Source organism: Entelurus aequoreus, linkage group LG06, assembly GCF_033978785.1.
Source record: "Entelurus aequoreus isolate RoL-2023_Sb linkage group LG06, RoL_Eaeq_v1.1, whole genome shotgun sequence".
Lineage (NCBI taxonomy): Eukaryota > Metazoa > Chordata > Actinopteri > Syngnathiformes > Syngnathidae > Entelurus > Entelurus aequoreus.
In genome coordinates this window covers 19,685,261-19,700,120 of record NC_084736.1, presented here as the reverse complement: position 1 = coordinate 19,700,120, position 14,860 = coordinate 19,685,261, and positions in this window count along the sequence as shown.

The window sequence follows — 14,860 nt, the reverse complement described above, 5'->3', positions numbered from 1 at the left end:
GCGCCAACAGTACTTCATTTACATTTCGTGAATTGAATACTAACCAAGTATTAGTGGTATTGTTATTACAAGTGCTAACGCAGACCAACTATTTCTTGGGCCGCCGTGATAACAAGCTTGTGTACACATTCAACATGATCGACTGGCGAGGTGTTTCCTCGCTTCCTTGCTCCCTGGAAGTTTATTCTCGATCATACGTCGTGCATTTCACCTGAAAAGTAGATGGCTCAGGACGTACTCCGACCAGTTGGTACACTTTGACAGCCATTTAGGACCCGGAAAGACGGTAGGTCCCACCCACCCCCCTCAATTTAGTGGAAGCCGGAGTACCCGGAGGGAACCTGCACAGTCACGGGTACATCATGCAAACTCCACACAGAAATATATTAAATATTATTATAAATGTGCCTGTTACATATATACTTAGATCATGTATATAAAACCTAAATGGAGGTGTTTGGATGTTTTTTAAGGGCTTTATAGGCAGAATAGAGCGGCTCCTATAGACTCCAATGTAAGCAGACTTTTGTTTGCATTTATTTATTATTTAGAATGCATTAAAATAAATAATATCCACCACCATGTCTTTTATAATGATTGGGAACAATAGGCAAAACTCCAAAAATAGTGCAGTTCCCCTTTAAGGACTTTTAGACTTAGACAAACTTTATTGATCCACAAGGGAAATTGTTCCACACAGTCGCTCAGTAACAAAGAATGGAAAGTGTAAGGAGGGAAAGGATAATGCAGGTATAAAGTAGACAAAAAATGTACCGTAGTAGCAATATAAAATACAACATGTATGTAATATTTACATATTATATATACAGTATATAATATATACTGATATATTATTCTATATTATATTATATTTTTATATAATGTATACAATATATAACAAATCCCAATTACCATGTTACAGTATATGTAACAGCTGCGGCAAAAAAAAGGGCAGCATAAAATAAAGAGTCGATCCAGCAGAAAATATACATTATAAACAAAGAGAGGTAGCTAACATAGAAGCGGTCAGGTAATAGACAGATATCATCTATTGCTGTATGTCGAGTGATTATACAGCTGGATGGAGTGTGGAATGAAGGAGTTTTGTCATTTTTGATCCTTTGTGAGGGCACCAAAGGGACTTATGTGTGTGTATGCCGGTTGGCAGAGCTGCGCATACACAGGACAGTTCATCTTGTTGTTGTTGTTGTTTTGACTTGTTTATAATAGAAAGTTGACCCATCACCTCCTTATGTCTGTTTGACATATAGTACTGTACAGGACTTTATATTGTGTTCAAAGTGTACACACCTTTACTAAAATATGGACTTTTGTCATTCATATTTACATTGTTTCTTATGGAGAAATTTGCTTCACTATACAAACTTTTCGGTTTACAAACCCTGTATAATATCCAATCAGTTTTTAAATGTAAGTTCCACTGTATATGTAGAAAGTGAATAAAGTACACAGTAGCGCGTCTCGGAGACTAACACACTTTCAGTGTGGACAAGCACAACTCATTAGCATCAGAGCTACAAATGGTAAAATAGTGCTGCTTCATGCAGCTGAAAAAACAATCAATGTTTTTAATGGATGGAGATCTTGGAAGTGTCGTCCCTCTGTAGGTTTAGCGAGCGAGATGACCTTCATGAGCTGCGGCGCCGTCTCGTTAACTCCATTAATCCCATCGCGCGCGTCTGCCGCAGCCGCCGCCGTCCTTTTCATTAAGAGAGTGATTTACCGCTGCGCTCGGCGGACACTTCAGCATCCTCGCAGGTCGAGAAGCAACTTATTTTTCCATTCGAAGTGCCGCACCGCCCTCCCCGACTCTCAGCTGGAGTCGCCATTGATTCCAGGTCGCCGGCTTCCTACGATGCTGTTTAATTACATGTCAACACACTGCAGTGTATCCAAGAAGTATGTGTGTTCAACTACAAAGGAGGGCACTTTGACCAGTAAAAGGGTTTCACAGGTTTTTAGCAGTGGAGGTGGTTGGTTTGTTACTTCCTGTTTTTTAATGGCATATACCAAAGGTGTCCATACTTCAAAGTTTGCGGTGGCCATTTTGATGTTTTTTTCCTTTTGTAAAAAGAAAAAAAAGCTAAAATAGATGTGTATATACGTATGTATATTTGTATATGTGTATATATGTATTAGGGTTGTCCCGATACCAATATTTTGGTACCGGTAACAAAATGTATTTCGATACTTTTCGATACTTTTCTAAATAAAGGGGACCACAAAAAATTGTATTATTGCCTTTATTTTAACAAAAAATATTACGGTACATTAAACATATGTTTCTTATTGCAATCGAAGAACAAGTTTGTCCTTAAATAAAATAGTGAACATACTAGACAACTTGTCTTTTATTAGTAAGTAAGCAAACAAAGGCTCCTAAATAGTCTGCTGACGTATGCAGTAACATATTGTGTCATTTTCCATTCTATTATTTTGTCAAAATTATGAAGGACAAGCTGTAAAAATTCATTATTAATCCACTTGTTCATTTACTATTAATATCTGCTTATTTTCCGTTTTAACATGTTCTACCTACACTTCTGTTAAAATGTAATAATCATTTGTTCTTCTGTTGTTTGATACTTTACATTAGTTTTCGATGATACCACACATTTAGGTATCGATCCGATACCAAGTAGTTACAGGATCACACATTGGTCATATTCAAAGTCCTCATGTGTCCAGGGACATATTTACTGAGTTTATAAACATAATATACATTTTAAAAAAAGGAAAAAAGATTTTGTGACGATAAAAAATATTGATATAATCATAGTAGTATCGACTAGATACACTCTTATACTTGGTATCATTACAGTGGATGTCAGGTATAGATCCACCCATGGCATTTGTTTACATTCAAGTGCACTAGCTTTTGTTAGCGGTGACGGAGGTGAGCTATTGTATTCTCCTACGGTGTGTAGTGAAACATGTTTAGCTATTCCTCGTCCTGCAGGGATGATACTTGTAAGAAACAAGTATCATCGAGGATGATTACTGATTTAGAAGTAGCTAAAACACTGCAGACTGTGGATGGATGTTCGCTGCTAACTAGCTAGCCATGTTTTAAAGCACCTCTTCCTGAGGGCGTTTCAGTGTTATAACTTCACCTTTATAGTCAGTTTTTAGGCCAAAATGCGTCCGTTCTCCCTTTTCTGTCTATACACTGTGTCTGTTTGTAAGTACTCCGTGATTGTGCACTGCCGAACATGCTCCTCTGCTCGTAAACCCAACAATGTCATGATTCCGATTCCTCTGGTGACGATTCAACTCAAAATCGATTCTTAATTCAACAAGATTCTCGACTCAAACCGATTCTCGCAATGTATTATTTGGTACAATAACTATTTCAAAACAGGTCACAGGTTAGAAAAGCTTGCTCTGGTTGCATAGAGATGTCCTAAAAATATATTCTTAAAAAATTACTCTTGAATTTTCAACCATTTTTTTAATCTATATATTTTTTAATCGATTTAAAAAAAATTATGAATCCATTTAAAATCTTGATGAATATTGCGTTCCGGATTATTTTTTATAAATAATAATAATAATATTATAATAATATAAATAATATTATAATAATAATATTATAATATTATATATAATATTATAATAATATAAATAATTTTATATAAATAATAAATAAAATATAATTTTTTTAATATTTTATTCGATTATTTTTGCAACACTAACTATGTAAAAATTACAAAGTTTATCCCACCTTAACAGGAAATAAAATGTTCAAATGTACCACCAAAATAATTCTGCAATATATTTTTGCCTTCAGAATCAACAATACGGGCGTCCGTGCACTGTAAGTGAACAGGGACATACAGGTGATAGACAGTTGCGATAGCCAATCAGATCACGAGTTGTTGTCAGTAAGGCCTTCTAGCTGGCGTAAGGTTGAACGTGATATTTACGCGTCCTGTGATTTGATACTCATCGGGACCGTTAGCGGATGAATTTGAGACCACATAAAGTTGAGAGACAGTTGCGATAGCCAATCAGATCACAAGTTGTTGACAGTAGCCTATCTAAGTAGCCTGATGGTAACGACACTGTGATTGGATACTCACCTGTCATTCCAAAGTGAGTATCTATTCACAAGTTTCACTTTAACAGGAAGCAGGAAGTGTTGCGCCGTAGCCAGCAGAGAAGGAGAACAAAACGTTGATTAGGTGGCAGATATATTGTAGCGTCCCGGAAGAGTTGGTGCTGCAGGGAGTTCTGGGAATTTTTTCTGTTGTGTTTATGTTGTGTTGCGGTGCAAATATTCTCCCAAAATGTGTTTGTTATTGTTGTTTAGTGTGGTTTCACTATATGGCACATGTTTATGACAGTGTTGGCATTGTTCATACGGCTACCCTTAGTGTGACATGCATGGCTGTTGACTAAGTATGCGCTTCATTGGCATGCATGTTTAAATTTAACAGGATCATCAAAAGTGGCAATGGTTGGCCAGAGTGAAATCTTTTCTTGACAGCTTCAACTAAAGACCATTATTAACCCATCAAACACTACAATATATTTGCAAAGCCATTTTCAAGAAGGATATTCAAAGAGAAACTACATGTTGTGAGATGATGTCGTTGAACATCGGAAGCTAGCTCAGCTGTTCTGGCGATGAAATCGGGAAATGCTCGCCATTACCACTCGAATCAGCCGACGATGAGGGGTACCACTGGCTTATACGGCTTCGAATAGTGAGTTCAAATATTTAATTTTTTCACTTTGAATATGTTTTTTTGCTAATTTAATTTTGACAGTACAGCATAATCCTATCCTAGTGGGGGGATTGTCATGATCTGTGGTCTGGATTATGTTTTTGTTAGTTTTTGGACTCTTTTAGTTCCTGTTTGCGCTCCCTTGTTTAGTCCCCATGGCGACTTATTAGTTTCACCTCCCTCATGTGTTCGGGACACGCACTTGTTCTAATCAGGAGACTACTATTTAAGCCTGTCGTTGCCAGTTAGTCGGTCTGGCGACATTGATTGTTTCATGTTCTTTTCGTGCCATAGTTCATGCTTATATCCATGCGATTGTTTCATGCTCTTTTCTTGCTTCATGCCATGCTAAGTAAGTTTTGTTTACTCATTGCAAAGTAAGTATTGTTTATTCATGCCACAGTTATCAAGTTTTTGTTTTGCCCTGTACATAATATACGCTAAGTGTTAGTTTTTTCCTGCGCTAAGTTGTGCCTTCGCCTTGTGCGCCTTTTTTGTTGGTGCCTGTTTGAGAGTGATTATCAAATATGTTCCTACCTGCTACCGTTGTCCGGAAAAGTCAGTTTGCGTCCTGGGAGAAAAATCCTCGCAGTAAGCTGCGAAAACCCCCTCGTCATTATGACAGGGATGCAAAACAATAACAGTGCAATACTTTTTCATAACATGGTCACTACTGCCTCGTTTCTCTTGTTATATTCTTATTTTACTGTTATATTTTTATTCTCATTGTTGCTTTTTATTTTTATTCTTATTGTAATATTTTTCTATTTTGTTTCCATTTATACCCCCATTATTTACTGTTTACTTTTTAAATTCGATCTCAATTCTGTACACTGCTGCTGGAATTTAAATTTTCCTGAGGGAACTCTCCTGAAGGAATCAATAAAGTACTATATATCTATCTATCTATCTATCTATCTAATATTTGTTGGAATTGCTGATGCATTACAATTTATTCTTAAATGCGCCAGAAAATAACCCATTTTGTACACTGTTGATGTGTTCCAATACTCAGTAGTGCGTAAATGTGTTTCTGTAGCGTGAGGTAATCATTGAAGTCGGACATCACTGAAGGCCTAGGTGGGAAACGCACGGCCTGCCATTGATTAAACTACTTTGAAAACTGGTAAAACAGCATGTGTTGTCTGTCCCACTTCTCAAAATTAGACTTCATCGTGAAATGTAATTATTTAAATCTTTCAGAAATGTTATTTTTCTAGTTTAGTCTTTATTTGAAGGGACAATGCACAGAAACATTAAGCTCGAAGACAGATATGTTCTGTACCAGATTATAGCTAAATAGCTAATTTCCATCTGCAGTCCCTGGCTACCTAAATTAAAGGGATACAAAAATCATGCAATAAAATTATGACAATGAAATCATTATAGCATGTAATCAAATTAAGAAAATTCATAAAATTCTAGGCATATTTGTGTTACTTATCCTACCTACGTTTATAATATTAAAGTTAAAGTTAAAGTACCAATGATTGTCACACACACTAGTTGTGGCGAAATTATTTTCTGCATTTGACCCATCACCCTTGATCACCCCCTGGGAGGTGAGGGGAGCAGTGAGCAGCACCGGTGGCCGCCCCCGGGAATAATTTTTGGTGATTTAACCCCCAATTCCAGCCCTTGATGCTGAGTGTCATGCAGGGATATTCTTCAAAAACAAAAATAATTTAGTTGAAATGCGCACTTTTGTGTCTGGGTTTTCACTCACATTTCCTGCTCTTTGTGGGATGTTGTACGAGTCACATGGTCCACAGAAAGTTGTATCATTCAAATTTTGGTGTAAAATAAAAAAAATCTGAAGATTTATAGTAAAATACCAGCAGCTCAGTTACCAGAAATGTACCCTTAAAATAACAATGGAACCCTTTTCATATTTCAATACTTCCGTGTAAAAAGCACCGTCAAATTTACAGTAAAAATCTGGCGCCGGAGCTGCCAGTCTTTCACCATGAAATCTTTCAATTTTTTTTACAACGTGTGAAGAACAAAAGTATGACCCTTATCATATTTTCCAGACAGTTTGAATTTAATCCCATCAAGCAGGCTGGGTGGGGGGGGGCATTATTTGGCTGTCAAATAAATATTTTACGATGATGAGATGGCTTATCTAAGTGGCGTTGCACTCTTGTTGAAGAAGAGGCACTCAGTCTTAAATGTTTAATACATAGACGGCGTTGCATTGAGGAAGGTTGCACAGGTGCTCTTGTTTGAGGCCGTAAAAAGACGAGCCGACAGCTGCGTGCGTTCTCACCGCCGGCGTCCACTCGTTGACCCCGCTGGCCAGCGCCTCCATTAGCCAGAGCACAGTGTGTGATTTCATTACCTCGCCACTAATTGTGTTCGCCGCGTCCCAGCATGGGACAGCAATGTCCAGAGACATCCTGGCTTACCGTCCAATGCGATGGAGCTTGAGAGGTGCTGCAAAGAGGAATGGGCGAAACGGCCAAAAGATAGTGTAGGTGTGCCGAGCTTCAAAAAGGCTGTAATTGCTGCCACAGGTGCATCAACAAAGTATTGCGCAAAGGTGTGATTTTTGACTTTTTTATTTTTAATACATTTCCAAAAAAGTCTACATTTCTGTTTTTTTTCTGCCAGAATGCCATGCTGTGTACATTATTATTTTTATAGTTTTAAGTTTTATTTTTATTATTTAAAATTTTCTGCTTGTATTTCTTTTATTTGTTTTTATCATTGTACGTTTTTATTCTGTGATATGGATCCCTCTGGGTCTGAAATAAATTACTATAATAATTAATGAGAAATAAAATTAATAAAATTATCTATCAAAGAGTGAATATTTTAAAGGGGTCTGAATACTTTCTGTATTCACTGTATGTACACTACCGTTCAAAAGTTTGGGGTCACAATGAAATGTCCTTATTTTTGAAGGAAAAGCACTGTACTTTTCAATGAAGATAACTTTAAACTAGTCTTAACTTTAAAGAAATACGCTCTATACATTGCTAATGTGGTAAATGACTATTCTAGCTGCAAATGTCTGGTTTTTGGTGCAATATCTACATAGGTGTATAGAGGCCCATTTCCAGCAACTATCACTCCAGTGTTCTAATGGTACAATGTGTTTGTTCATTGGCTCAGAAGGCTAATTGATGATTAGAAAACCCTTGTGCAATCATGTTCACACATCTGAAAACAGTTTAGCTTGTTACAGAAGCTACAAAACTGACCTTCCTTTGAGCAGATTGAGTTTCTGGAGCATCACATTTGTGGGGTCAATTAAACGCTCAAAATAGCCAAAAAAAGAGAACTTTCATCTGAAACTAGACACTCTATTCTTGTTCTTAGAAATGAAGGCTATTCCACAAAATTGTTTGGGTGACCCCAAACTTTTGAACGGTAGTGTACGTGATTTATTTATTTTTTTGATTTTTTAAAATAAATTTGCAAACATTTTTGTAAAAAAAACTTTTCACATTTTCATGATGTGGTATTGTGTGTAGAATTTTGAGGACAAAAATGAATTGATTCCATTTTCAAATAAGGTTAGCATATTTCCTGAACTTGGTGATCACTCCTGCTTTGTAAGAATCACATTTTTTAAACATTTTTAAAAAGTGTTTTAAGCTAAATTTATTGCGACGTTATGCTTAGTACATTTAGCACACCCCTTATGGTTGAGGAATTCACATTAGTCGCATAATTTTGGTCTTGACCTCTGTATGTATGATGAGATTACATTGAGACTGATTTGGTGGATTTAAAGATTCCTTTTTTATTTATAAATGAAATTGTAAATGGGTATTTGATGGGTAGATTTTGAACTGTATTGTATTGTACTGTATTTTGTATATTATATGATGTTGTATATTATAACTGTAGGTCCCTGTCCATAAACTGTGCTTCTAGGGATTACTTTTTGCAGAACGGACTCTGATATTAACAAAATAAACAATAATGGAGTACAAAACCGTGTCTGTCTGTAAAAAAAAATTAAAAAATAAATAAACAAAATAAGAAATGTAGCAAAGACAGATTTAATTATTTTTTATTTTTTTAAAGATGTGTAGTGAAGCATGTTTTTTTTATATATAAAAAATAAAAATGTATATATATATATATATATATATATATATATATATATATATATATATATATACATATATATATATATATATATATATATATATATATATATATATATATATATATATATATATATATATATATATATATATATATATATATATATATATATATATATATATATAAACATAAAAAGCCACAACTTATAAAGTTAGCGTTTGAGCACCTCTTCTCTCAAAAGTGTAGCAAACAAGTGATGGAGAGGATAGATTTTCCTCATGTGGTGCTCATAAATAGGCTCTAGGGCAGGGGTGTCAAACGTGCGGGCCGGATCAGGCCCATGAACAAGTTTTATCCAGCCCGCTTGATGAGTTTGCCAAGTATAAAAATGAGCTGCTTTTTTTTTTTTAAAGAAAGAAACTGCTGTTCTAAATGTGTCTACTGGATGTCACAACAACAATTCTGTTAGGCAAGCAAACGGTTTATACCGGGGCCAATCAAGAGGTACACACTAAAGGGGGACTGTGGCTCCTCCTCCTCGACCCACATGGAACTTAAAACCTGCCATTTTACGTCTTCTGCTTCGAACACATGGTCATTTGGCACCCTCGTTACCCCAAATTGTCTCTGTCGAACAGAAAAAAAGTGAACTTGACCCTTTTGAATAGTTTTAACTCCGTTTCTTACGGTTTGTTGAGTTAGCACTGGACATGACAAAGGAGGTATTTAATACCTAGATGAGTTTACATGTTGTGTTTTTGTTCAATCTCCCGAAAGACTGTGACTTAGAGTTTAATCCTGGCTTTGTCGTCGTCGTCGTCGTCGGCGGTCACTCGAAACGAGTATGACTGTCCTCCGTAGGAGGACGCCTGTGCGTGGAATCTTTTAATGTGGGGAGACTGGTGCACGGTCAGCCACCACACAGTCCTTGGCATTGAGCGGGCCAGGGTCCAGTGGCATGGAGACCAAGACGACTGGGGACCCGTCTTTGCTGCAGCCTTCATCCGCCTTCCCAGCCGTTGTGGTGCATTCCGCTGCCGCCATCTTCCGCCTGGTCCACCGTTGAGGCGGTTTTCACTATTCGCCCATAGCTGGGGTTATTTACCCATAGCTGGGACAGGGGTTGACTGGGCACCAGGGCATGTCCACACACCGGTGGGCCTGCATGCCCCGTCTCTGGGGCCCCCTGCTGCTCCGAGATCCCGTACAACTTAGCCTGGAACCGCGAGGTTCCAGTTACCGTGTGTGGCCACGAGGAGGCATGTACGAGTCTTGACAATGGAGAGGCTATGTACCGGCTGAGGAGGCTTATGCACTCGGCTCCTCTTTTCGCCCTCTGAGACAGAGGGCTAGCCGGCGGCACTAGCTGAAAGCAATGAGTATCAGGCAGAAGCAGCATGCAGCATAGCAAGCAAAAGCGGCATGCAGCATGCACTAACTACAGGTACTACTACTCCAAGGCTACTGCACTAGACGCATCACATCGCCCTGTGCGATGTTTTCTGCACACACACACCCTGGCTTTGTAGATACACTGAGACAAAGTCTAAGCTCATTATGTTTCTGAAACTGCATACATTTCCTTAGAATTTTCAACAAATTTGAAGTGTTTTGTCCAGAGGATTATTTGTGATTTGTACGTATTCAGAATGTGCTTGTTCTATTTTTGGCCAAAGTAAAACAAAGAAAACAGCCTGAAGTTGTCTTTTTCCTGATGTGGGATCTGAGCCGAGGATGTCGTTGTGGCTTGTGCAGCCCTTTGAGACACTCGTGATTTAGGGCTATATAAGTAAACATTGATTGATTGATTGATTGATTTTTAAGTTATCACGCCATGATTTTACCGTTCCGGCCCACTTGGGGATAGATTTTCCTCCATGCGGCCCCAACTAGTTTGACACCCCTGCTCTAGGGACACATTTTATTGTTAGACTGTCATTAAAAAGTCACTTTTACATAATAGGCAACCTTTAACAGCCGAGGATGATAACGATAAATAACGATATTGTCCACCATCTTTGTCCACCTGCACGCAGAAGACCTAATGGAGCACTCAAATGTTATTATTCCGTCAATGCGAATGACTTGTTGGCTGCGTCCAAAAGACATCTGCTCGAAAATGGCACCAGGATGTTGTTTGTTGACAAGTTTATTAACTTCCATTAGTCGTCCGACTTCTTTTTATAAACGCATGTTTGTAGTCAAAAGTGGCGTCGCAGTATGAGAATCATATGTTCCTTTAAAGCTCTGCCATTTCCCATCAACATTAATATTTATAGGTTCATCACCCCAAATATTTCCCAACCACTTTTTTTGTCTGCAGCAGGAAATGTGTTTATCATCCACGTTTATGGCCGCAGATTTTATGTAAGTTTGAATTATGCTATGCGCCAGAACCTTCTGGGCTCCCGCAGTATGGAGCCGTGGACGACCGAGGAAGAGTCGTGACAAGCAGACACAAATCACACGCAGTTTAGGAGGAAAAAGCACAACAAATTGCCAGCACAGCTAAACGCCACTGCTGGTGTGTGTGAAAGTCGTTGTGTAAACAATTTCCCCATCAATTTCAATTTGAGGATGACAGTTTAAAAAAAATTCTCTCCGTCGTTTTTGACATACAGTTGTGGTCAAAAGTTTACATACACTTGTAAAGAACATAATGTCATGGCTGTCTTGAGTTTCTAACAATTTTTACAACTCTTCTTTTTTTATGATAGAGGGATTGGAGCACATACTTGTTGGTCACAAAAAACATTCATGAAGTTTGGTTCTTTTATGAATTTATTATGGGTCTACTGAAAATGAGACCAAATCTGCTGGGTCAAAAGTATACATACAGTATTGTTAATATTTGCTTACATGTCCCTTGGCAAGTTTCACTGCAATAAGGCGCATCTGGTTGAATTTTTGACCACAGCTCAATGTTTGTTTCATCTGACCACAGAACTTTCCTCCAGAAGGTCTTATCTTTGTTCATGTGATGTCAGATGAAACAAAAATTGAGCTGTTTGGCCACAATACCCAGCAATATGTTTGGAGGAGAAAAGATGAGGCCTTTAATCCCAGGAACACCATTCCTACAGTCAAGCATGGTGGTGGTAGTATTATGCTCTGGGCCTGTTTTGCTGCCAATGGAACTGGTGCTTTACAGAGAGTAAATGGGACAATGAAAAAGGAGAATTACCTCCAAATTCTTCAGGACAACCTAAAATCATTAGGCCAGAGGTTGGGTCTTGGGCGCAGTTGGGTGTTCCAACAGGACAATGACCCCAAACACATGTCAAAAGTGGTAAAGGAATGGCTAAATCAGACTAGAATTAAGGTTTTAGAATGGCCTTCCCAAAGTCCTGACTTAAATGTGTGGACAATGCTGAAGAAACGAGTCCATGTCAGAAAACCAATTGCAGCAATTTTGTCAAGAGGAGTGGTCAAAAATTCAAGCAGATGCTTGCCAGAAGCTTGTGGATGGCTACCAAAAGTGCCTTATTGCAGTGAAACTTGCCAAGGGACATGTAAGCAAATATTAACGTTGCTGTATGTATACTTTTGACCCAGCAGATTTGGTCACATTTTCAGTAGACCCATAATAAATTCATAAAAGAACCAAACTTCATGAATGTTTTTTGTGACCAACAAATATGTGCTCCTATCACTCTATCACAAAAAAAAAAAAAAAAGTTGTAGAAATGATTGGAAACTCAAGACAGCCATGACATTATGTTCTTTACAAGTGTCTGTAAACTTTTGACCACGACTGTATAATTCCAGCACGTTGGTGTTCCCTGTGTGAGATCCAGTTTAACTCGTAGCATAAAACCGAGTGTTTATGTCGCTGCTGCACAGCTGCATCGCCGCTCTAATGTCTGCCAATAAACTGAAGCTTGCGTAAATAAGACCCCCGAGTGTGCGCTGGGCTGCCAAGCAAACGCCATCATTGATCACGTAGACAAGAGCCGTCATGGATTTTGCCCAGCATTCATAATCGTTATGGGAGACAAGAACCCTTGCTTTCTTCTCCATACGTGCTAAATAGTGAGGCGGCTAACAATACAGATATAGGGATTCATTTACTCCAGGGATTCTCAAACTGTGATACGTGTGCCACTGGTGGTACGCAAGCTCATTCTACTGGTAAGCCAAAGAATCAGTTGATTAAACTACAGGGTTTTATTTTCAATAAATCAATCAATCAATCAAAGTTCATTTATATAGCCCTTAATCACAAGTGTCTCAAAGGGCTGCACAAGCCACAGCGAAATCCTCGGCTCTGAAAAAACTCAACCCAATGGGCACAATGAGAAACCTCGGAGGGGACCGCAGATGTGGGGACCCGCCCCCAGGGCGACCGGTGTAATGGATGTCGAGTAGATCTAGTTAATAGTGTGAGAGTCCAGTCCATAGTGGGGGCCAGCAGGGGATCATTTTGAATGGAGACAAGTCAGCAGCGCAGAGACGTCACCAGAGATTGTTAGACGCTAAGTGTTTATTTAGCTGCTGTGCAACAATTTTTTTCAAGGATTTTCGAGATAAAGGGAAGGTGGTTCACAGCTGGTAGTTTACCATATTTTCCTATATTCAAACACAGTGGTACTGTTCAAACTGCGTGTAATCTTACAGCGGCCCAAAATATTAATTATACCTGTTAAATAAAACCTTTGTCTTATTTCAAATGAATACTTAGGCCTACTACGCTACAGTATTTTATCTTTGGTTATTATTATGGTACTTGGAGAGCCAAGTGTTTTCTGAGGTGGTGCTTGGTGAAAACAGTTTGAGGGTCACTGTTCTATTCCACCCACATAGCCTTAAAAAAACATCCATTGTTTTAAATCAAATATTGTTACATTTTTGTATGCTCAAATGTGTAAAAAAAAATTTATTTTTTATTTTTTATTTAACTCTGAGCTGTGCTGTCCAGTTTTCTTGCACTTCTGTGTTGCATTTGCAAGTACTGTACTGTATTGTATATACGTAGCAGACTCTACATGCAGTTGCAATTTCAAAATGTTAGTTTTTACCTTAGTCAGGAAGTAGTCTTTGCCATTAAGTTGAATGTGCCAGTCTTTTCATTTGTTCAGTCCAATAAAGTGTTCGTACTGTAAGTATTGTACTTATTACGCACCAGCTATTTGATTCTAACGAGCATCTTAGTTGTAGTTTTCCTTACCGAGTTTGGAGGTGTTGAGCTATGTAAAACCGCTAATGCTATCCTGTAGCAAGTCCAACGTTAAGGATGGGTACCGGTACTTTGTGTCATGTCTGTGTGATCATGTTTTGTTTTGGTTATGTTCAGTTTGGTTTTTGGACTCTTTGTGCACTCTTGTTTGTTTTATTTCCATGACAACCCATTAGTTTTCACTTGTCCTCATGTCACGCACCTGATTCATTTGGACTCACACACCTGTCATTAATCATGTTCAAGAGTATTTAAGCGACATTAACTCTGTTTGACTTCTGCTACCCATGTTACCCATGCTACCATAGTTCCATGCCAAGTGAGTTTTGTCTATAGAATTGTCACAGTAAGTGTTTATTTGTTTCATATTCATAGTTTTTTGCCTAAGTGCTAGTTTTTGTTTCATTAGTCAAGTTTGTTCTCCGCCTTTGTGCGCGCCTTTAGTTTTGTACCTTTTGTTAGTGTTAAAATAAATATGTACTTACCTTCACGCCATGTCCAGTCCAACTTTACTTGCATCTCGGGAAAACAAACATCCCATAGACCACGTCATGACACTTTGAAACTTAATGTCATACCTCCATACTCAGAAATGTGATAATGAAACAAGATATAACAACCGGACAGTAGTTATCATAATCTGCTCATTTTAAATGTTGCAATAAAAAAAAAAAATATCATACAAAAATACCAGTAAATATTTATTAACACACACAAGAGTACTGTAAATTGGTTTAAATGTGAACGGTACCCATCCCATTTTGAACTTGTACTTTTGAGCGCCTTCTTCTTGAGTTGTTTCATATTTTTTTATATACATTATCTAGAGCAGGGGTCTGCAACCCAAAATGTTAAAAGAGTCATATTGGAC